The sequence below is a fragment of the Clytia hemisphaerica genome, unplaced genomic scaffold (genome assembly GCF_902728285.1).
Source record: "Clytia hemisphaerica strain Z4C2 unplaced genomic scaffold, Clytia hemisphaerica genome assembly, whole genome shotgun sequence".
NCBI lineage: Eukaryota > Metazoa > Cnidaria > Hydrozoa > Leptothecata > Clytiidae > Clytia > Clytia hemisphaerica.
The window spans coordinates 496,805-519,605 of NW_027103353.1; the positions used below are offsets into that span (position 1 = coordinate 496,805).

Genomic DNA, 22,801 nt, shown 5'->3' on the forward strand with positions numbered 1-22,801 from the left:
TATGACAGAATAATTATTCGTCTCTTAGTTAGGATAGATATTTAGATAATAAATATTAGATATACAGATGAACAGCAACAAAAGGCTACATCAACAACAGATTCAAGAAAATAAAAATCGTTGCAAGGAAGTTAAATGCAAGGCATCAAAAATCACAAAAAAATTATACACTTTTCATTTTTTATTAAGCTTAGACTTATAATTATATTCAAGCTCAAGCTGGATAAAAAATCAAAAAAGTTGTAAAAACAAAGAAGCTGTAAATCAGTAAAAGTTAAAATGATGTCATTCTTATTCATCTTAACTCCAGAGAAATAGTTTAGCTTAAAACTACATGTTTTTTATAATAAGCAATGAAAAATTCAATGAAAAAATATTTAATCCATTTATAATATATAATATAATATATATATTTTGCCCAAGTTCAGGAGTTGCCATAAAGCCATTATGGTAATAACCGGGAGGGCACATTGCTATACATTGTATATTGGCTCACTGCTTTTGTAGTTTGAGCACTCTTGGATTGGGTGGAGAGTCTTCATTTAAGACGCTCACTATTTGCATTACGCATTGCTCGCTGCTCGCAGTTTGAGCACTCTTGTGACTCCACAAGGCAATCCACAAAATGTGTAGCCGTACATCCTGTGTCCAAGTTCAGGAGTTGCCATAAAGCCATTATGGTAATAACCGGGAGGGCACATTGCTATATATACATTGTAATCCATTTATATACATTTATTATTTATCATTATTAGTCCAGAATGTGTAAGTGTCCGCCATCAAATCACCGCCATTTACATAGGAGCTGCACTTTAAATATATATACTTGATTAATTTCCATTTACGCTTGATCATTATTATCTCCAAGTCAAAAAGAACAAATGGAAGTGTCTGCTTTCAAATCACAGTGAAAACTTAAGTCTAGAAAATATCATTTTTACGTCAATAATTTGATGAAGAACTTCGGTCTTTTTCAAATTCACATAGGAGCGGTACTTTAATATACTTGTTCAATTTCCATTTATGCTTTATCATAATTATCTCCAAGTCGGTAAAAAAAACAAACATAACTGCCAGTGAAAAACGCAAGTCTAGAAAAAAATCATTTTTGCGTCAATTAGTTTGATGAAGAACTTCGGTCTTTCTCAAATTCACATAGGAGCAATACTTTAATATATATCCTTGATCAATTTCCATTTACGCTTTATCATAATTATCTCCAAGTCGGTCCAAAAAAACAAACGTAACTGCCAGTGAAAAACGCAAGTCTAGAAAAAAATCATTTTTGCGTCAATAGTTTGATGAAGAACTTTGGTCTTTCTCAAATTCACATAGGAGCAATACTTTAATATATATCCTTGATCAATTTCCATTTACGCTTTATCATAATTATCTCCAAGTCGGTCCAAAAAAACAAACGTAACTGCCAGTGAAAAACGCAAGTCTAGAAAAAAATCATTTTTGCGTCAATAATTTGATGAAGAACTTCGTTCTTTCTCAAATTTACATGGGAGCTGTACTTTGATATACTTGATCAATTTCCATTTAAGCTTTATCATAATTATCTCCCGTCGGTCCAAAAAAAAAACGTAACTGCCAGTGAAAAACGCACGCACAAGTCTAGAAAAAAATCATTTTTGCGTCAATAATTTGATGAAGAGCTTCGGTCTTTCTCAAATTCACATAGGAGCGGTACTTTAATATACTTGATCAATTTCCATTTACGCTTTATCAATATTATCTCCAAGTCCAGAAGAACAAGCATATAAAATGTCTATCAAATCAAAAGAAAACACCAACTTCAAGAAAACATTATTTTTGTGAATAATCAGATAATTAAGCTGTGAACTGTAATATATATACACTCCATGAAATTCCAGTAATTGTTGGTGGTTATTCTATATTCAAGTCCAAAATAAAAAAATATGTTTTCATGCTACAAAATAATGAGGTCTATCAGCAGGTAAAAAAATAACTCACAATACAGGAAAAAACTTGAGCAAATAAGTTAAAATCTTCATACTTTAAAGCAAAGAACATCCTTATAATCAAACTCCAGTGTTGTATCTTCCTTAGTTATAAGTTTAAAAGCCATTTCAACAAGATACAAGAAGCCCGTTAGGCGTGAAGGCCCAGCAAAAGCGAAATTTACGCGATTTTCGCGAATTTCGAGATTTCCAAAAATTCCAAAAAATGTTTAACAAGATTTCAGGAAAGGGATGTCCAAAGGATTTAAAATTTTACTGCGTCGAGCAACATAAAATGAAAAATAAGTCGACAAGGATAATTCTCCCTTTCTTCATTTCTTAGAACAGGGAAGTGAAAAAATAAACGAAACATAATGTACAGTAGTCAATCAAAAATAAATTGAATGTTGAAAGCTCGAAACTTTCTACCCGAAGGTAAACAATCAAATTCAAAATATCATTAAATTCAACTTCCATAAGAAACAACATCATTGCATGAAAAAAGTTCTAATCTTGTTCAAATTTACACATGAGCTGCATTTTAGTCTACATTTACCATGTCCATATTCCATTTAAAATTAGTATTTATAATAGGGGTAGGGGGTAGAGTAACTTTTTTGGGGGGTATCTTCAGATCTTCTTCGCCTGGTGTTTTTTCTGTTCCATATAATGATAGAAGACATTTAAAAAAAAAATTTTTCAATTTCATGCATTTTTGACGAATTCCAGCCCAAAAAACTGCCCGGGGGGGCTTTTTTACCGAGAAATCAGCTTTTTTGAGCTTTATTCTTCATATCTCTTCCAAAACTTGCTCAAATTCAAGATGTAGTGTTTTTTTATGAAAATTTAACCTATTGTGATGCATTCTGCGCAATTTTTAAGGTCAGAAGTCCAAAATTGGCCGAACGCCCCTGGGGGTACTGATTCGCACTACAGGCAAAAATTGGAAAAAAATGGCATTTTCTGGCCTTTTCAGGCCTGTAAATATGTCAAAACTATTGCAAATCTTATTTTTTTCACTTGCTGTACTAAATTTTATGAAGAAACAACAAAACAATCATAATGGATTGAAAATTGTGCCCGTTGGAGCCCTAAACGAGCTGTTTTAAGCCAATTTTTGGTAGCAAAATGCTTTTTAAGGCCAATTTTGCAAGTTCATAAACTTTAAACTAATTGATTTACACGTATGAAATTTTCAGAGATGGAAGTCTTCAGTAAAGTCTTTAAGCAAAATGAATTTCAAGATTTTCACTTTTTTCAAAAAATCATAATGGCGTCTTCAAAAATCGCTTTTTAGCCAAAAAAATCATATTTATCAAAAATAGCATTTTTTAAGGCAAGCTTCTACAAACTGAGTTTAAATGCTGACTGAAATTTTTTTTGCAGTGATAGTACTCTGGAGATACTCCAGGGAAATCAAAATCATTTGGGTCTGGGATGCGTCCATGTCCCCCATTATGGAAATAAAATCCCTGCTAAGAGCCATTTTTCAGGCAAAAATCTAAATTTGGACTGAAAAAATCTCTAAAATGAGAATAGACATGAACCTAAAAATTTTTTGCAGTGATAGTCTTCTGGGAATTACTCCAGGAAAATCAAAATCATTTGGCATTAAGATTTGGGTACATCTGCCATTATGGAATTGAAATCTGTGCTAAAACTGGCTAAATTGCAACATTTCAAGCAAAAATCCCATTTTGACTTAACAACTGCTCTAATGTGGCAATAGACATGAACCTAAAATGTTTTTGCATTGATAGTCTTTTGGAAATACTCCAGGGAAATGAATCAATCATTTGGGTTTAGGTGATTTTGATTTCCCTAGAGTATTTCCAGAAGACTATCACTCCAAAAAGATTTTAGGATCATGTCTATTGCCATTTTTGAAATTTTTCCAGTCAAAAATTGGATTTTTGATTGAAATATTGCATTTTAGCAAGAATTTCAATTCCATAATGGTGGATATACCCAAATCCCAAGCCCAGATGACTTTGATTTTCCTGCATTATTTCCAGAATACTATCACTGCAAGAAAATTCGGGCCCATTTTTGAGATTTTTTCAGTCCAAATTTAGATTTTTGCCTGAAAAATGGCTCTTAGCAGGGATTTTATTTCCATAATGGGGGACATGGACGCATCCCAGACCCAAATGATTTTGATTTCCCTGGAGTATCTCCAGAGTACTATCACTGCAAAAAAAATTTCAATCAGCATTTAAACTCAGTTTGTAGAATCTTGCCTTAAAAAATGCTATTTTTGATAAATATGATTTTTTTTGCTAAAAAGCGATTTTTGAAGACGCCATTATGATTTTTTGAAAAAAGTGGAAACCTTGAAATTCATTTTGCTTAAAGACTTTACTGAAGACTTCAATCTCTGAAAATTTCAGACGTGTAAATCATTTAGTTTAAAGTTTATGAACTTGCAAAATTGGCCTTAAAATGCATTTTGCTACCCAAAATTGGCTTAAAACAGCTCGTTTAGGGCTCCAACGGGCACAATTTTCAATCCAATATGATTATTTTGTTGTTTCTTCATAAAATTTAGTACAGCAAGTGAAAAAAATAAGATTTGCAATAGTTTTGACATGTTTACAGGCCTGAAAAGGCCAGAAAATGCCATTTTTTCCAATTTTTGCCTGTAGTGCGAATCAGTACCCCCAGGGGCGTTCGGCCAATTTTGGACTTCTGACCTTAAAAATTGCGCAGAATGCCTCACAATAGGTTAAATTTTCATAAAAAACACTACATCTTGAATTTGAGCAAGTTTTGGAAGAGATATGAAGAATAAAACTCAAAAAAGCTGATTTTTCGGTAAAAAAGCCCCCCCGGGCAGTTTTTTGGGCTGGAATTCGTCAAAAATGCATAAAATTGAAATTTTTTTTTTTTAAATGTCTTCTATCATTATATGGAACAGAAAAAACACCAGGCGAAGAAGATTTGAAGATACCGACTTTTACCCCCTACCCCTATTTATAATAATTTTGTGTCGAGTTTGAAAAATCAAGCCGCCAATTCGTAAAACACAACAGATCCAGAAACAACCATATTCACATGTAGCATCATGGAAAAAGTTCCAATCTTGTTCAAATTTACACATGAGCTGCAGTTTAGTCTCCATTGCCATATTTTCCATTTAATCGGTATTTGAAATAATTCTGTGTCGAGTTTGAAAAATCAAGCCACCAATTCGTTGAACGAGACAGATCTAGAAATATATAACCATTTTCACACGTAGCATCATGGAAAAAGTTCCAATCTTGTTCAAATTTACACATGAGCTGCATCTTAGTCTCCATTGCCATATTCCATTTAATCGGTATTTGAAATAATTCTGTGTCGAGTTTGAAAAATCAAGCCACCAATTCGTTGAACGAGACAGATCTAGAAATATATAACCATTTTCACACGTAGCATCATGGAAAAAGTCCCAATCTTGTTCAAATTTACACATGAGCTGCAGTTTAGTCTCCATTTTGCCATATTCCATTTAATTGGTATTTGAAATATTCTGTGTCGAGTTTGAAAAATCAAGCCACCAATTCGTTGAACGAGACAGATCTAGAAATATATAACCATTTTCACACGTAGCATCATGGAAAAAGTTCCAATCTTGTTCAAATTTACACATGAGCTGCATCTTAGTCTCCATTGCCATATTCCATTTAATCGGTATTTGAAATAATTCCGTATTGAGTTTGAAATTAATCAAGCCACCAATTCGTTAAACGAGACAGATCTAGAAATAACCATTTTCACACGTAGCATCATTGAAAAAGTTCCAATCTTGTTCAAATTTACACATGAGCTGCATTTTAGTCTCCATTGCCATATTCCATTTAATCGGTATTTGAAATAATTCCGTGTTGAGTTTGAAAAATCAAGCCACCAATTCGTTAAACGAGACAGATCTAGAAATAACCATTTTCACACGTAGTATCATTGAAAAAGTTCCAATCTTGCTATAATTTACACATGAACTCCATTTTAGTGTTCATCAGCAAATTCCAGAATCAAGTCTTTTTGAAAACAAGAAACTAAAAGTGAAAGTCAGAAATTGATTTAAGGTATAGAATTTTCACTCAGAAAGCTTTATGAAAACTATAACATATGACAGAATGTTGAAAAAGTTTACAAAGAAAAATCACTACAAAGTTTCTTTGGTTTGAAAGTCTCTTGACCACTAAAGCAAAGAAAATGTTCAAGAAAGTAAGAATCAACACATGAAATCAATCTCCTCGCTTCAACCGCCATCTTGTATCTGTGGAAAGTGATATTGACTATCCGTAGATCTAACACGATTTTTTTTCCTATCCGTAATTCCGTTTTCAGGGGGTAGTGGGTCATTAACAGTTAGGTAGGATCAGGGTTGCTAGTAACGGCTTGTCACTGTGCCGGGTGCATACTCGGCGCCTTGGGCCCCGCAGGGTTGCTAGTAACGGCTCGAATTTCAGTCAGGTTAAAAAAGGGGTACTTTTACCCATATTATAATAACATTACCCCCGTCTTTTTTGTCATTCTATAAGTATTTTCAAATTTTGTCTTCTGCTGTGCGAGTGTGGCTCAACGGATAGCGTGTTGGTTTCCGAATCTGAAGGTCTTTCTTTAGTGGTGGTTCGAATCCGACCCGGTGCGATGATTTGATTGGTCGAAAAATGATTGATAGGTATCAAAACTTAGTCAGAAATAAGAGACTAAGTCTCAAACAGTCAGTAGAAGCAAAGATACAGAAGAAAGATAGGAAAGGAAAAAGAGTAGAAGGAGTGTTAGATATACGGATAGTAGTTATCACCTACCTGTATCTGTTTTGTTTTGAAAACGTTTGTTGTTTAAGGAGCGCGAAATCAGACTAGTGTATGGTGGCCCATAAGTGCCAAGTATTTTTTTATTGAAAAACACAAAAAAAGATTTTTTTTATAAATGAAAATAACTTTCATTTTACAATTTAAATTAACTTTCATTTCAAAATCAATTTAAAAGTAATTTCGTTTTCAAAATGACTTTAAAAACAACTTAAAATACGACCCAGCAAGGCCACACAAATGATTTAAATTTTGTTTTGATTCTCATTTACTTTTCGATATCATTTTAAAAAGCATTTTGTTTTTTTATTTTTAAAATCACTTTTCTCACGTAGCCCATCAGTGCCAAAGACAGCTTTGTCTCCAGACCCCTACAGGCTTAAAAGATTGAAGTTACTATGGTTACTTATTGGTTTGTTTACAGTTCACGGCCCATCAAGGCCAAAACAACTTAGTGCTTAAACCCCAAACATTTTTACAAATGTGTAGGAGAGTATAAAATGATATCCTTTACTCCAGTGTTCTAAAGTACCATAAATGAGAGATTTTTTGTCCGTCACAGTGCTTTTCCTTTCTATTGTTCATTGTTTGGCTGGTGGGTTGTATTGTCTTGAAAAATTTACTTCTTTTTGCAGACAAAATTATTCATCAAACAATGGGCAACATGAAAGAGCTTTGTTTTGATGTGTAAATAAAGGGCAAGAGTCGAATTTTTTCTTAATATGCAGCATGCGAGCATGAAAGTAAAAAAATGGTGAGAAGAGAGGAAATACACTTTTTTTATATAAGAACAATTTTACAAGAACAATGAGGCTCAAAAATGCCAAAAAATAAGAACAATTTAAGAACAGTGGAGGGGCTGAAGTTAGAGAGTTATTGCAAAAAGAATCACTGGTTTCTAAAATCCTCTAAATAGTAAAGTAAATAGCCAAAATAAGAACAACTAGCCGTATGCGCAGCGTCGCACGCTGCGTGTCCCAAACCAGTGAATCACTACACGTTTTTTTTTTTTATAAGGAACACGTTTATAAGGAACTCGAGGCTGAAAATGGTTCAAAAAATAAGGAATTGTTAAGGAACTGCTCAGGCTGAGAATAAGTGGATTTGAAAATAATGTACCTTATTGGGACTAATTCGACCAAATTTTGATCTTTCAAGGGGCAAAAAGTTCAAAATTTCCTATGTAGTAAGGAACTCCATAAGGAACTTTGAGACTGAAATTCTCTGTAAAAATAAGGAACTCCAGGCTCAGAGCAAAATTAAGGTTCCTTATAAAAAAAAAACGTGTACACATCTAAAAAATTCTAACGGAAGAAAGGTAGCCTCCGATTGATGATTTGATTTTGATTTTAGGAAATAAAGGAATAAAAAGATAACATTGCACTGCAATTTTTAACCACAATTAAATAAATGGCTTAGCAAAAGTATATTTTAGATCTTCTTAGCCATCGTGGCTAGCCATCGTGGTTGGACATTCGAGGGTGACTTTGAAAGACTTTAAAAAGTTTTGAAAGTGATAGGGAGCCGCTATTGTAAACAGAAAGTTTTAAAGAGCATTCTTTAAAATGACAAAAAGAAATTGGGAAAAAGGTTAATTTTAACGCATCAAGCTCCAAACTTGGTGAATAGAAAATAGTATCTTGGGGTCTCAAAGTTGGTCTAGTGGTAGGAAATCTGCTTAAGGTGCAAAAATATGATAGTTCAACGCCACGAAGAGGAGGCGTTGTAGAGCTTTGTTAGATTTTTGTAAACACACACGTTTAAGCGTATTAATATATAGATTGAAACAAAAAATTAAGAACAGCCGAGCCTCAGCAAAAATTTACTGGTTCTTATAAAAAAAGAGTAATAGGAGGGAAGTTTTATTTACTTCCAACCCCTTTCATGTTGCCGCCATATGCTTTAATATTTTTGGCTCCGAGGAAACCCCAATGTGACCCCCTAAAACAAACAACTGGTTCGTTCTATTATCAAAAGAAACTTTATCTGTTGAAATTTACTCATTTATATGAATGGCCTCAATGGGCTGTCAGATCAATTCATTTAAAAAGAATTAAAATTGATTTTAAAATGACATGGCCTCGATGGGCTGAGTTGGAAATCATTTTTGAAAACAAACCCGTTTTAAATTTGAAACGAAAATAGAAACTAAATCAATTTTGAAATCAAAATTTAGTTCAAAACTTAAATTAAAAGCTATTGCAAAAGTGAATGTGGAAAGTAAAGTATTTTGAATTTTTTATATAAAAATGTCAAAACAATTTAACTTGGCTCTCATGGGCCACCATACTAGTGTATATGTATAAGAATTGCGAAGCGATCCAGGCAAGTCACTCGATTCGCAAGTTGCAAGCAAAATATTTATAGGGTCACACACTAGACATTGCAAGTTAAAATAGATTCATAACCAATTCGTAAATGTAAACCCCGTGAAACCCCGACAACTGCTCAGGTTCAGGAAGACCGAGCCTCTTTAAGGATACACTCAAACACTTCAGGTGTACAAACTTACGACGTTTACATCTACGGGTTTGAGGGAAAATATATGAATTCTTTCATTAATCGTTGTGAAAAGTTCAATAATCATTTGTCCGCCCTGAGTATTTTCATTTCTTAGTTTTTGTTTTAGACTCGTTTTACTTCCGGTTTCGAACAACTCCTTGCGTTCAAAATCGAACTTTCGAATCTTTCTAATTTTAAATTTCGAACTTTCGAAAAAAAATAACATTCGAAAACTTTTTTCCTAACACAAACCTCCCTGTGTCATAGACCCGCTGGAAAACTTGGCAAAAATTTCGCCCCGGGAGGGAAAATACCTCTCTAGCCTCATCAAAAGGTCTTCCTTGCAAAGAGCCCAGAGAATCAAAAAAGTTAAACAAACTTTAAACATCGCTCGGTTTATTGAGACAGGGATGTGAAATACAGAGGATTTCAAGACTAGAATTTAATAGAAATAAGTTGACTTATGTCCCACTTATGTAGTTTCAAAATTCAATAACCATATTAATTAGGAATATTGTATTGTATCATTGCATCGTAAATCATGAAAAATTTAACAAAGTTCTAAACGCTGTAAAATCCTGAGATAAAAATAAAGAAAAACCAGATAAAAAAAACTGAGATATAGAAAGTATTCTTCAACGATTCTACTACGTATAACCTCTAAATTTTACTGGCTGTGATTTTTTTCAAAGTTGGGAAACTCTTATCTTAAGTTTGCTGGAGGCAAGTACTCGGCAGTCTTTTACCCTTTTTTACTCGAGTTGTTGACAAACAGGAGCAAACTCTTCACATAAAATGTAAAAAATATGTGACTTTTTTTGTACACAGGAATTTAAAACAGTTAAAATGCATCCATGAACATAATGTCATGTTTTGTCGTTGTATTTCGACATTTTACAAGTCATTACCATTAATTACCATTACCAACAATAAAATCCTTTATAATACAGTCACATGTCAATGTTCTATATCTCTGACCATCGTCATCGATGCGTATTCATAAACAAAAAAAAACCAAAGATCCCACATCATTGAGGGTCGGTCAAGCCAAGATTTCAAAAACAACGACAAACAAACATTTCTCCTTCCACTCACTGAATAAGGGGAGGAATAAATTCTTCCAGGTTAGCCATATCCAAAAGCGCAAAATACTTTTGTTCCCATCAATTCAAAACATACAAAAAGTCCAGTGACACTTCAACATACTACCAATAAGATTCAATCTAAACCAAAAGGAATTTTGCTCGAGTCAATGCAATGACTTCTTGAAAAATGAGCGCCAGTTGAACGCTTCTTGAACGCGCCCAGCCCGCGCTGATTTTTCGATCTCTTCTTTAGATCTCCTAATTTAAACCTTAAGGAGATAAAAACAAGGCTTATCTACTACCGATAACCACGTGTATTATCTCCGTAGCTTTTAAGAATTGGTATATCTAAACGCACGAGGCGACACTTTTTGAAAAAAACGAATTAAACCATCCGTAATCCCAGGTCTCTCCGCCGTGATTGTAGGTCATCTAAGGAAGGGCGGACGGCTTTCTCAATCATTTCTGCGTTTGAAAGATTGGATATATATAGTAATTTTTCATTTGCGCTCCCCAGCGTAGGTGAGATTTAAAGGTACATATACACGATAGCAAAACTGCTTCGCTCATGTATATTCGCTTCGCAAAAATATAACTTTTTTAGCCAGTACCCGACTTTCGCAAGCTTTTCCCTCTCCAGACGGCAAAAAGTGTGTTACTGGTATAAAGCGCCGTTTCTACCAAAACGGACACACAGAAGGAAACACGGAAAAAAAAATAGTGACACTCTCTTTAAAGGCCCACTCGCTAGCGCTGGGCCAATAATGATTGTATAAATAAAAGCTGGCAAGATATAAACACAGAACGAACGAAAAGGCACCGCTTTGGCAGCCATATTGAATTGTTTTTGACACATATCGGGAAACCAAACTTAGCCCGATTGGATGAATTGAAAGCGTATCCCAACCGGAACGCTGCCCGAAAAAAACTGGAGACCAAATACACAGATATCGGAAAACCAAACTTAACCCGATCGGATGAAAACTTTAGAAATCGGGGAAACACGTTTTTTTTTCTGACCCTGCTTCTTCTGCTTCTGCAGAATAAAAGCGAAATGAATGCTCAGCTGGGGCTGACCAATAATTTTGGTAATTGGTCAGTGCGTCTTGGAAAACGAGGTGTGTCACTTCAATCATAATACAAGAAAGCCGTGACTTGAATGTTGACTGCATTGTTTTTGCCAGCTAAATTGATGAGTGTTCTATCTGTGTCGTTGTACGTTATCAGAAGTACAATTTAGTAGACCTAATTTTTTGGATTTTATGTAAGCCCTTTTGAAAAAAGCAAAATTTGAACGACGATTGTAGTTGTAAATCTAAATTGTGTTAAACTTCCCGAGTATGATCTTGAAAAGTTCCTCTTTATTCCAGAAACAATTTTACCATCGATGATTTTACCAAAATATGAAGAAGGCATTGAAAGGCACTTTAGTTTTGTTCTAAAACTTTTTGTTAAGATAGTATGTTCTTTTGATGGATCTATATTCAATCAATAAGGCGAATCGTGGTACAGTGGTAGAGCATCCAGCCATGGCTCGCAAGGTTGTGGGTTCAACCCCCTGCCGGGTAATACCAAAGATTCTCAAAATAGTACCGTAAGTTGGTCTAATGTCGACACCCCTCTTCTAATTCCGACACCCTTCTTTAGAGATAGGAACAATATATAGCCTATAAAAAAGGTTGACTTTATAGGTATTTCAAGCCATACGTGAATATAGGCATACTAAGGAAAATATATATAAGAACGTATTTAAGCCTGATAATCGCAAAAAATACTACAAAAGCCAAAATTTACTGGTTTTTATTTCAAAAAAAGTCCTGATTGCAAACAATATGGTGAAAGGTTGACCCTTTTTTTATTTTCAAAAATATCCCGAAACTTTTAACTCTTTAAGTGTCACGGTCATTTTTTTCTAAATTTTTAAAGAAAATCACTAGTTCAAACTTTAAATGCTTATATTTCTAGATATAGAAGGAGTTAGAGGCTCATTTATAATTCGTTGGATAGCTTAGAGTCTCTACTTTCTTTTAGGTGCATTCGGCGCCGGCGAATTTGTCTGAATGATAGAAAGGTACCTGTGGTAGAACTACAAAGGAATTCGCTAGAAGACAGAATCAAGTAAAGCAGGGCCAGATTTGGATGTTCTTGGATCACTCGTTGACCAAAAATAGTCAAAAAACGGTCAAAATCTTAAAAAAGGGGATTTTTGTCAACTTTTTGCATTTTTTTTGACTTTTTGGCTTAAAATCTCGCTGGAAAGAGACTCACTTTTGATTTTCTTTGCTTGACTATGAAGCCCAATCCAATTCCTTCGAGTTAGACCAAAAATAACGATTTCTAACTCAAACTAGCTAGGCATTACAGGAGGGCTTTGCCCTCCTACATAGCACATGACCAATATACTCGTCATTGGCTCCCAAAAGGCACGAACGTTTTATCCAAAGGCACGAACTCTTTTTTACAAAAAGGCACGCACGTTTTAACCAAAGGCACGAACTCTTTTTTACAAAAAGGCACGAACTTTTTTTCGAAAGGCACGAAAAAAATCACTTACTTAGCTTTTTAAAAATTTGACTACTGAAGTGAGCGAGAGAGCAGTAAGATTTCGATAAACATACAGTTATGCAAAGTTTTGTACATGAAAGCATACACGTTTGTTTTATCGGGAACATCCAAAATGTTTGAAGCCTTCAGCAGATGTTCTTAACTTTTTGAGCTTTAAGCATAAAATTGTTCTTAACATGTTCTTATTTTCAGCGTTTTTTGAGTATTTTTGTCCATTTTCCGATGAAATCGGGAGTTTTAGAGTCCGCGAAGCCTTAAGATGTTGTTAACTTGTTCTTATTATTTTGTTTTCTTATATGGTTTGTTGTTATAAAAAAAAGCGTAAGAAAAATCTTTTTCATGCAAAAAGACCTGGCCAGCCTTATTTCTACAAAAGCTTTAGAAGTAAAGACGAGAGAAGTTTTTGAAATCAAGAAGTGAGAAAAATAGAATAAATATTGGACGTGTCCTTTCTACTTTCAAGAGAATGCCCTATATAATATATGATATATCTTTTATAAGTCAAGATGGAGGCTTAGGATAAATTCAGACCTCGTTCACAGCGTATTATCGGCTTTCTGATGCTTACAAATCGCTCTGGCGTCCAAAAGAGATTTTCGAAACGCCCTTACCTTGTTCAGACGTTATGGTTTAGCATTGCTTTGCTTCGATATGGTATTCGTTAAGACTAGAAAAGGTTCATATTGGTTTCGAAACACTTCGGATGCAAGAGAACAGCAAAGTTTAGACTAGTAAACTAGTCGTTGAAAACAGACCCATATACAAAAAAATTCAAGCCCCCCCCCAAAAAAAAAGAATCGAAGAGGTGAGGTTGCGTGTCTTTTCTGAATTTCAACGACTAGAAGCTTCTTCCCTCAAAAAACGTTGTTTAATTTTACAACCTTTTTTAGGTTTTTGAGAATCCATCCAAATTTTTTGACTAGATGATATTTCATAGTAGCATTAAACATGGGAACATATAAATAAATGATTATTTCCAGAAATCTGTATGTCTCTTCTTACGATTTTAGGTGAAGAAAAAAAGGCTTTGGAAGAAGCTTCTAGTCGGTTATTTTCCTTTTCTCTCACGCACGCTGAATATTTAATTAGTGTTTACATTATTTGATGGGGCCCCCCCCAGCGGTTTGCGTGATTGCGTGAATGGGCATTTTTGGTTGCGTGAATGCGTGAACATTGTAAAAAAATGCGTGAATGCGTGAATTAAAAAAAACTTGCGTGAACGTGAAAATGCTCTTTTTGATTGCGTGAAAGCGTGAATCTGGGCTATCTTGCGCGTGAATACGTGAATTTTCCCTTTTTTCCACCGATTATATGCAGTTCTCCCGATTTTCCAATCTTTCCCCGATTTTTCCAGATTTTTCCGATTTCTGAAAAATCGGGTTATTGCGTGAAAGTCGAGGAAAATTTGCGTGAATGCGTGAATTTCGAAAAAAAATTGCGTGATTGCGTGAATTGAGGGTCCACTGGGGGGGGGGCCTCTTTGATTGACAGTTTTATTAAGTTATAAGTAATAACCGACTGGATTACTACTTATAGATAGTTAGTTAGTTAGACTAGATAGTTCTGTTCCTATGAAAACAGTAGAGTGTAACTGTTTCGACCCATTTTGTTTCGTAACATCTTCTTTTTCTAAGTCTAAGATGTGTGTTCACCACTGACCTTTACAAACCTTGGACCAAGCTATATCCACCATCTGTGATCAAAGTTTTTCTGAAAGTAGTACCCACAAAGAAGCCATTGTATTGTCGAAACTTTACCTAACGACAAACGGCGCTACATCTCTCGTGTGACTAGTGTGTGAGAAAAAGTTTATCCAACGCTCTCAATGCGGGTACCACTTTGGAAAAAAACACCGATCAAGAGATTTTGCATGGACGGGATTGAGAAACTGCCTCCGGTGTATAAAAGTCAGTCGTGCACGCAGTGTTTGGGAGCCGTTTCGTTTAGAATCGTAATGTCTGAACATTTTCTGAGACACCTTTTGTAATTAATATGGCGACATCTTTTGGTAAGAAGGGTGAGACCAATGCAACTAACTTGTCTTATTTTAATCAAATCTTGGGTTAGATCAAGTCAACTTCAAAACGCTCGAAATCCTGTCAAAAATGTCGTCTAATACGTCAAAACAAGACCCCTTAATCGCATCAATAAATCGCAATAAATTTTTTATTACGGAACATTTAAAATTACCGGTGTTTTTTTGGACTTAAGAGATGCAAACATTTTACGATGCCCGGCTTTCTCCGGTTGTTCCCGTAAGCATAACAAACAGAAATGATGCAATAAAAATACAACGTATTCAAAATCTGGAGCATTTGTTTAAAAGGAAGTATCTTTTCTTAAGATTGATGTTTAATATGTCTGATAGTAGACTTTGGAAAGATTTTAGAGGAGAATCATCGTCTGAGAGAGTGTCTTTATTTCGAGAGGTAAGACGAGCTAAAAGAAGGATATTTATAAATTATCTTTTTTGAAAATTCAGTTTGATTTTTAGGTACGTGTCGATAGTTCAGGACAAGCAAGTATGTATTTACACTTTAGAGGACGGTAAAGTAAATGGAGCTATTCGAAATAACCCGCAGTTCGGACCCGCAAAATCGGGGACAGAAAAAGTGCTGACTTACAGCCGTAAGTCAGTCAGGATGTCAGGATGTCACACAAAAACACACATACATATCAGGATGCCACACAAAAACACACATACATAAACTTAGTAATGACATGTGGGGAGACAAATGATTCCTATCTTCATCTCGCCGGCGAGTAGGAATCCCAAGTACGCTCCGTTTTTTCCTACCCATCAATTTGAGTTTCATTTCAATACCCCTGTGTCACAGACCCAATGGGACCCCATCCCCACTGGAAATCTTTTCTGAAAAAATTTGATTGCTGGTGGGAAAATTCCCCTGGAATTTCAGCCCCACTGGGAAATTGACTTTGGTTTCATCCCCGCTCGAAAATCAAAGTCTAAAAATTGCACTCCAAAACTATCCCACAGGATTTTTAACCTTGGAACAATAAAATTTTTATCCCCATTGGGATTTCGATAGGGATTCTTATCCCCACTGAAGCAAAAAATTCCACCAGGGCTGCGAGACAGGGGTGTATTACAACGCACTTCTCACCCTATTCTGAATTCTGATTCTTACTCTTAAGCTTTTAAAAGTTATGATTTATCTTGTTTTAGAACGACACAAAACATTAATGAATTAAATTCGCATCAATCAACGACTATTTTATCTTTATAAGCAATATTCTGGGACAGAGACAATCCATCAGTTCTTCATATCAACACTTTGCACTACGCTACAAGTGATTTTGCTACTGTCTAATTTAGTTTGCTACTTATATCGAATCGGCATATAACGACAGTCTTGTCATTCCCATAGCTTGGATGCACGAGACGATCTATCCAAAATCCGATTATTCACATGGGTTGGCTAAAAGTCCGTGTGTCTATACTACGGTCTCGTTGACAATCCTACAACATATTAGAAAACTTCCGTTACCTGACATCAATACGTTGCACGTACTTTGATGACTTCGACCTATATTTTGTGTGTTGTCAACATTACTAAAGTTAAGCCACGATCGATTGTTTCATCGAAGAGGAAAACACATCAGTAAACTTCAACGTTTTGTGTTGCAGTACCACTGGCCCTTTGTCTATTGACAACGATTTTTGCATTCAAACCACGGATTTTCTTTTCAATAAAGAGTAGCTCAAAACGCACGTGGTTCTATTCTTGTAGGCTGTTATGTGCAGCAAGTAGACGGTATATTTGACATAACACAGTCAGTATTTCGGGTGTCCGGACAATTCCCCCCTGGTGAATTCCCCCCCGGTAAATTCCCCCCAGTAAATTCCCCCTGGTGAATTCCCCCTGGAAAATTCCCACCCGGTGAATCCCCCCTGGTGAATTCCCACCCATACATTTTCATATGTGTTTTTAAATTTCGAAATCATGGACTGTAACCCCGGGGGGTACTAGGGTTGGCGCATGAGAGGTATGTGCGGACGGGCCCTCCTCCTTTTTTTGATTCTGAGAAAAAAACTGAAAGATTTTTACATGATAGTCGTCTACACATATTTTTATAAGATAAATAGTAAAATCGTATTTCGAGAGTTTTTCGACACGAAAGAATCCAACAAAATAGACGACGTTCTTGCATTCCCACCACGGATTTTCTTTTCAATAAAGAGAAGCAAAAAACATACATGGTGCTGTTCTTTGAAGTTGTTATTTACAGAATATTTGTCATCTCAGGCATCGATATCCAAAGCCTCGCAACACGAAATAATTTGGCAAAATAGAACATGTTCCGGAACATCTTTTCAATACTGCTTGTGATCTACTGGCTAAGTGGTGTGGTACAGTCCATTTCTGGTGGGAATATTCTTAACGAAATTGACCTTTGTGACGCAAGCTATTGTCACTACAATAGTATTTCAATTTAGGAGGAGTTGGCAGACTTGGGTTATATTCAGAGCCTTATTGAACTTTTGGATCCACGGATCTTAATGTGGTAAGTCTAGCCATAGTATAAGAAAGCCGCGGCTGGAATATGTACCGCATTGTCTATTCAGTTAATTGCTGTTCCATCTCTGTCTCCCAGCTTTATAAGAACATCAAGATGCTCAGTTTATTATTGGTAGATAGTTTTTGAAATTGTTCTCTTATTTTCCTTCAAAAAAAGTTTTTTTGTTGCTAGATATATTTGAATCTGTACCTAATAGAATACTTGATCTAATGTTGGACATATTTTAGGGGTATTTTGTGGAAACAATAGTTTTTCGCTAAAATTGAAATTATAAGAACTATATTCAATATGACAACTTTCCTGTCAGTTTAAATGATAAACTTTGAAGGTGCTGGCTTGAAATTTTCACAGTGTTATCTTGATGTACTTTTTCATTGATTTCCAAAAAGCTTTCACTGAAATATTGCGAAGGCATTTCGAGGCACCTCATTAGTTTTTGAGTTCTTTCAGTCCAGCCATTTTGTGCTTGTTTAAATTTCTTAGTGTTGATTTTTCTTTACAATGATTTTATAATGCAAGTGTATTATCAAGAGCATATCATTAATGTCTAAAATGCACTGAGAAGTAAGTATTAACGACAAACCAATAAAATTTACCATTTAAGATGCTACATTACTGATTTCTTGATCAACAAATAGTCATCAAATACGACATAGATAGAATAACAGAAATTCAGATGTTATCATTCCAGCCGCGGCTTTCTTATACTATGGTCTAGCATTAAATCTAGCACTTACTCTTAGGTTCCAAATAAACAGGGGGGGGGGGGGGTTCGAATAAACGGGGGGGGGGGCTTGGAAAATTTTCTAGTTTTTAATAAACGGGGGGACCTAATTTCCGGGGGGGTCGAAAATTGTACTTCTTAAACCCAAAAATAAGCTAAAATCAGGCTATTTAGAGCAAAATAAGGGGCTCTCTTTGACAGCTGAAAATATTTTTAGAGATTAATAAATGGGGGTGGGTCCTAATAAGGTCCGGGGGGTTGGAAAATTTTCGAAAAATTAACAAGGGGAGGGGGCAATTATTTGGAACCTAAGAGTATAAATCGATTGTGGTTTCGAAACTTCCCGGCGAATCTCCCTTTTTGTTCTCAAATATTATTACCTTGATTGTACTATAATTCTAGTCTCTGGAAATGCTAGCAAAAGGCGAATCGAAGTATCTATTTTAACCAATTCAGTAGAAAATTATTTTTTATATGTTGGCATGTTAGGTAAAAACGTAAGTGCACACCCAAAAATGTGAACTATCTTGATTCTTTTTGAAAATCAGACTAATATTGTTTGAATACATGACTTTTTAATGAGCACAAAGTAAGCAAATCTTACCAAAAATTAGAAGCATAAGCTAAGGCCTCAGTTTACAAACCAATGCACAAACAGAAAAAAGGAACAAATGTATGTATCCCACAACAATTATATTTTCTGGAACTAATAAACCAGACTTAAAAAAAAATATTAGAAGAATATGAAACAAATTTAAAAAAGTGGTTTTTCAAAAATTACAAAGAAACACCTGAAATTAAACAAAAGAAAATCGAGAAAATTATTGCGGTGTAAGTTATAAAATCGTATATAATACATAACACTGTCCATGACCATTGACAAATTCAATTTTTTTTCATCTTAAGCAGTTAAGGGATTTTTTGATCCATGACATATTGGCCCGGAGCCAGTGGCAGAATATTTAATTTCGCAAACCTCCCCAGCAGGTTTTCCTAACAATCCTTTTTCTCTGGTGTATGCACAATCTGAATCTTTTTGACAAGAAAAGAATTTGTCACGTCTGGCTTCGTCTGACAATCTACACCATGTCTTCGAGTTTGAGTAACATTGACGCCAGCAAGTTCCCTAAAGTTACAAAAATTATACGGAAATTATATGGATATTCAAACTTCGTAAAATAATTGTTACTTTTGTATGCGAGTACTTTACAGTAGTTTTGGCATAATATCGAATATTGGCTTTTTAGTAGGAGTGGGCTATACAGGGTGATTTTTCAAAAATGTCAAACTAAATTTTTTTGAGGTCTAATTTATAAGTGTAGACATGATCAAACAGAACTTCTGAACAAAAATGAAGAAAAAAAATGTGGGAAGCCTTTTTGTAGACTAAGGTTTGTGCCCTCAAATCAATCTTTTTCCATCTACCCAACTACCCAAATTATGTTGGACATTAGACACAGTGATTAATTCCGCTCAAATTTGGCACATTCACTCCTCAGGGACAGAAATAAAGTATATCAAAACATCTATTCGAGAAATATAATTTTGGACATTTTGGGCGTAGCCCAAAGGCTTTACGCAGGCAAAAAAGAGGAAGGCTAGACTATAAAGGCGAGAAAACATTCTTTCCTGCTTAAATTTGGCACATTACCTCTTCAGGTGAAGATTTGTCAGTGTAAATTGTGAAATCTTAAAAAATTTATTTTTCCTACATAGAGGGAGTGACTTCTCGTCCTAAATATATGAAAACTTGACAACCTTTTATTTCTATGATCTTGAACAACAGAAAAGCCATCAAAATTTATGTTTGTGAATTGTAAGCACTTCTTTTATATCTGAAATAATGTAAATTCTCGTAGAACTGCCGACAATGTGCTCTATGTGATAAAAACACTTTCCTTAATTTAGGATTACCTCAGTGAAGTTCAGAAGACGTAAAAAGGGATCTGAAAGCGGAAAATTGAAACTTTTACATGAATTTCGACTCTGAAAGGCTTCAAAACTGTTCTTGGATCAAGAATACCTATTTCTAGAGGGAGTTTCAATTGAATTACACGATTTATGAATGAGCCCTAGTCCGTCTATATTTCCCCTTTCTTTACGGACAAACAATTTACGAAATAACGAATTTACTTTGGGAAATATTCTCAGGATTCGTCAAGATAGATAACTGAGGGTAGGTATGCAAAACTTTAGGGCAAAAATATCATTCCAAAGTTTACGAGAGCTACCCAATCCTTTTTGCCCTTTTTGGGGTTTGACAACGCCCTAAAACATCCGATAATGAGAATTTTTAAATAATAGTGACAAAATGTTATTGTTTCCAGGTCAAATTGGAGATTTTTTTGTCATACTTTATATGAGTCTAATAGGGGGCCAGAAAAGGGGCTCCCACATTTTTTATATTTAAAACATTTCAAAGATTCTTTTTAATCCTGCGTAAATATACCATACGGAGCTAAAAATAATTTAGTTTGACATGATTTGACGAAAAAAATGAAAATGACCCTGTACAGCCCACTCCTATTCTTACATCGTTTAAATTGTTATTGCTACTCACGCAGTGTTTCTTAAGAAAACTGCAGTTTGAGAGTCTCATAATACTAGAACAGTGCTCGCATCAATGGATAACGACCGCCTTAAATTTGATGAAGAATTCATCGGTTTAGACAATGACTTCGACACTCTCGTTTGCGTGATTTAACTTGAAAATATGGATATTTTTTATAAGCATTGCACTTATAAGCATATCTAGGCTCAGTTTTGGGGAAAAATTAAGTATATGGCAAACATTACTTGAGCCTACGAAAAATGATTTTTTCCTGCTTTTATGGCTGGAATTTTGCGGATTTTCAGTATTTTGTGTTTTAGATTTAAGCATCCCAAACATTTTTCAGCCTTATTAAGCTTTGAACCTAAGCATCTCTGAGCCTGTTTTCAGATTTTTGTATGCTTATAAAAAAAACATGTATAAGCTAAACCACTGTGGCAGTTCTGCTACATATGTTCCTTGACGTGGGTTGTGATTTTGATGAGCTAGTATATTCTGAGTTGTTTAATCACGTGTGGTTTGAATCAGAAGCTAATAAATACTTTAAGTTTTTTATTTACTTAACATTTATCTCCCTAGCGGGGCGCCACAGCATGTTTTTCATCTATTCATGATTAACATCGTTATCTCCGAAAAAATGCTTTTTTTATCTCCGTAGTAAAACGCCACACATTTCAGAAAACCAGCGATTCTACAAATATCTCAAATTTGTCTCACCTGCTCAAACCTTTAACCGACAAAATTCTGCAAAACGTGCAGAATGGGCATGAATGGCGAGTCAAATTTTAAAATATTCAAAAGGATAGCACAGTTGTGACAAATTTTGAATCCAACTTTTTTACCCGTATACAGCTCGGAAGATTAACCGCCTTCGGCGGTCGATAATCTATTGCTTTCCTTTTTCTCCCGTGCGATCTTGCGAAATAGTAGGCGAAAATTAATATGGGAAATCCGGGCCGGGGAGAGGGGTGAAAAACTACAATAGTTTTTCAGGCACAGTTAACGTAAATGTACATAGGGTTCTATTTGGCAATTTATACATCTAACAATACAAAAGTGGTTGTCAATCAAGAGGTCAAAATACATTTACAGAGAGCTGCAAAACCAAAATGCTTTCAAAATGTTACTTACAATTTCTGTGCATCCTGAACCGTCACATTTCTTATCATACTTATGACATCCGTAGCTGTAAACATTGTTACATAGACCTCCAAATTTACATTCATGTTACATCCATTTTTTCCGCCACACGGTCATCAATCATATCTTGCAGCGCTTGGTAGAAATTCCTTCCTGTGTTAGAGTCGTCATTGCTTATGCGATAGGAGTAAGCAATTGCCAAAACAGCGGTGAATAAAATGAGTACTTTGATGTCCATTGCCTAAAGAAAAACCAAGAAAATTTTTTTTGTTTATTTTGCTCAATTATAAAATTTGTTTCAATATCTCGTCACTCAGGCTTAATATTGGTAGCGCATTGAGCTATTGAAAAGTGTATTGAGAAAACTTTGGAAAAGTCAGTACTTTCAAAAATCTGATTAATTGATAAATTTGTACTTACTTTCTGTTGTCCACAATTTCACTATTGCACTGTATACTTCTTTGCTTGAAATTTGCTTTTCGTTTGTTTTTCAAGTCATACGTTCGTCTCTTTTTATACTGAGGCTTTATAATAAGAGCTATTTACGATTCATTTATTTCAAAATTCATCCAATGAGGTGCTCGGAATAGAATGTATCACACGTTAAATAATTCCCATTATAATTAAAAAAGTGGTTCGTGAAATAATGAAATTAAATGTACCAGCTTTGCTAAATTTTTGTGGTATCATATTTATTACATACACTTGGTGGGTTCACATCTAGGAGAGAATTGATTAAGAAATACAATAGAATTCTTTTGATTTTATCAAAGCTTTCTCATTGGTTGACTTGTTATCACGGAATGCCAATATGGTTTTTCTTTATTCAACCGTCAATTCATTTATACAACAACATACAGGGTGTCCGGAAAAAAAATTATCAAGCTCGAACCACAGATATCTGTAAAGCCCGAAGGGCTAGA

The 22,801-nt window shown here is 34.9% G+C and overlaps 1 long non-coding RNA gene across 1 annotated transcript; it reads right to left on the minus strand.

Annotated features, from left to right (window-relative positions):
- Nucleotides 1-18,865: 18,865 nt before the first annotated feature.
- Nucleotides 18,866-22,400, minus strand: LOC136820599 (uncharacterized). The gene is made up of 3 exons (XR_010848621.1): nucleotides 22,299-22,400; nucleotides 21,870-22,119; nucleotides 18,866-19,313 (listed from the first exon to the last, which is right to left on the minus strand). It is a non-coding gene; the product is annotated as an uncharacterized lncRNA (long non-coding RNA).
- Nucleotides 22,401-22,801: the final 401 nt, after the last annotated feature.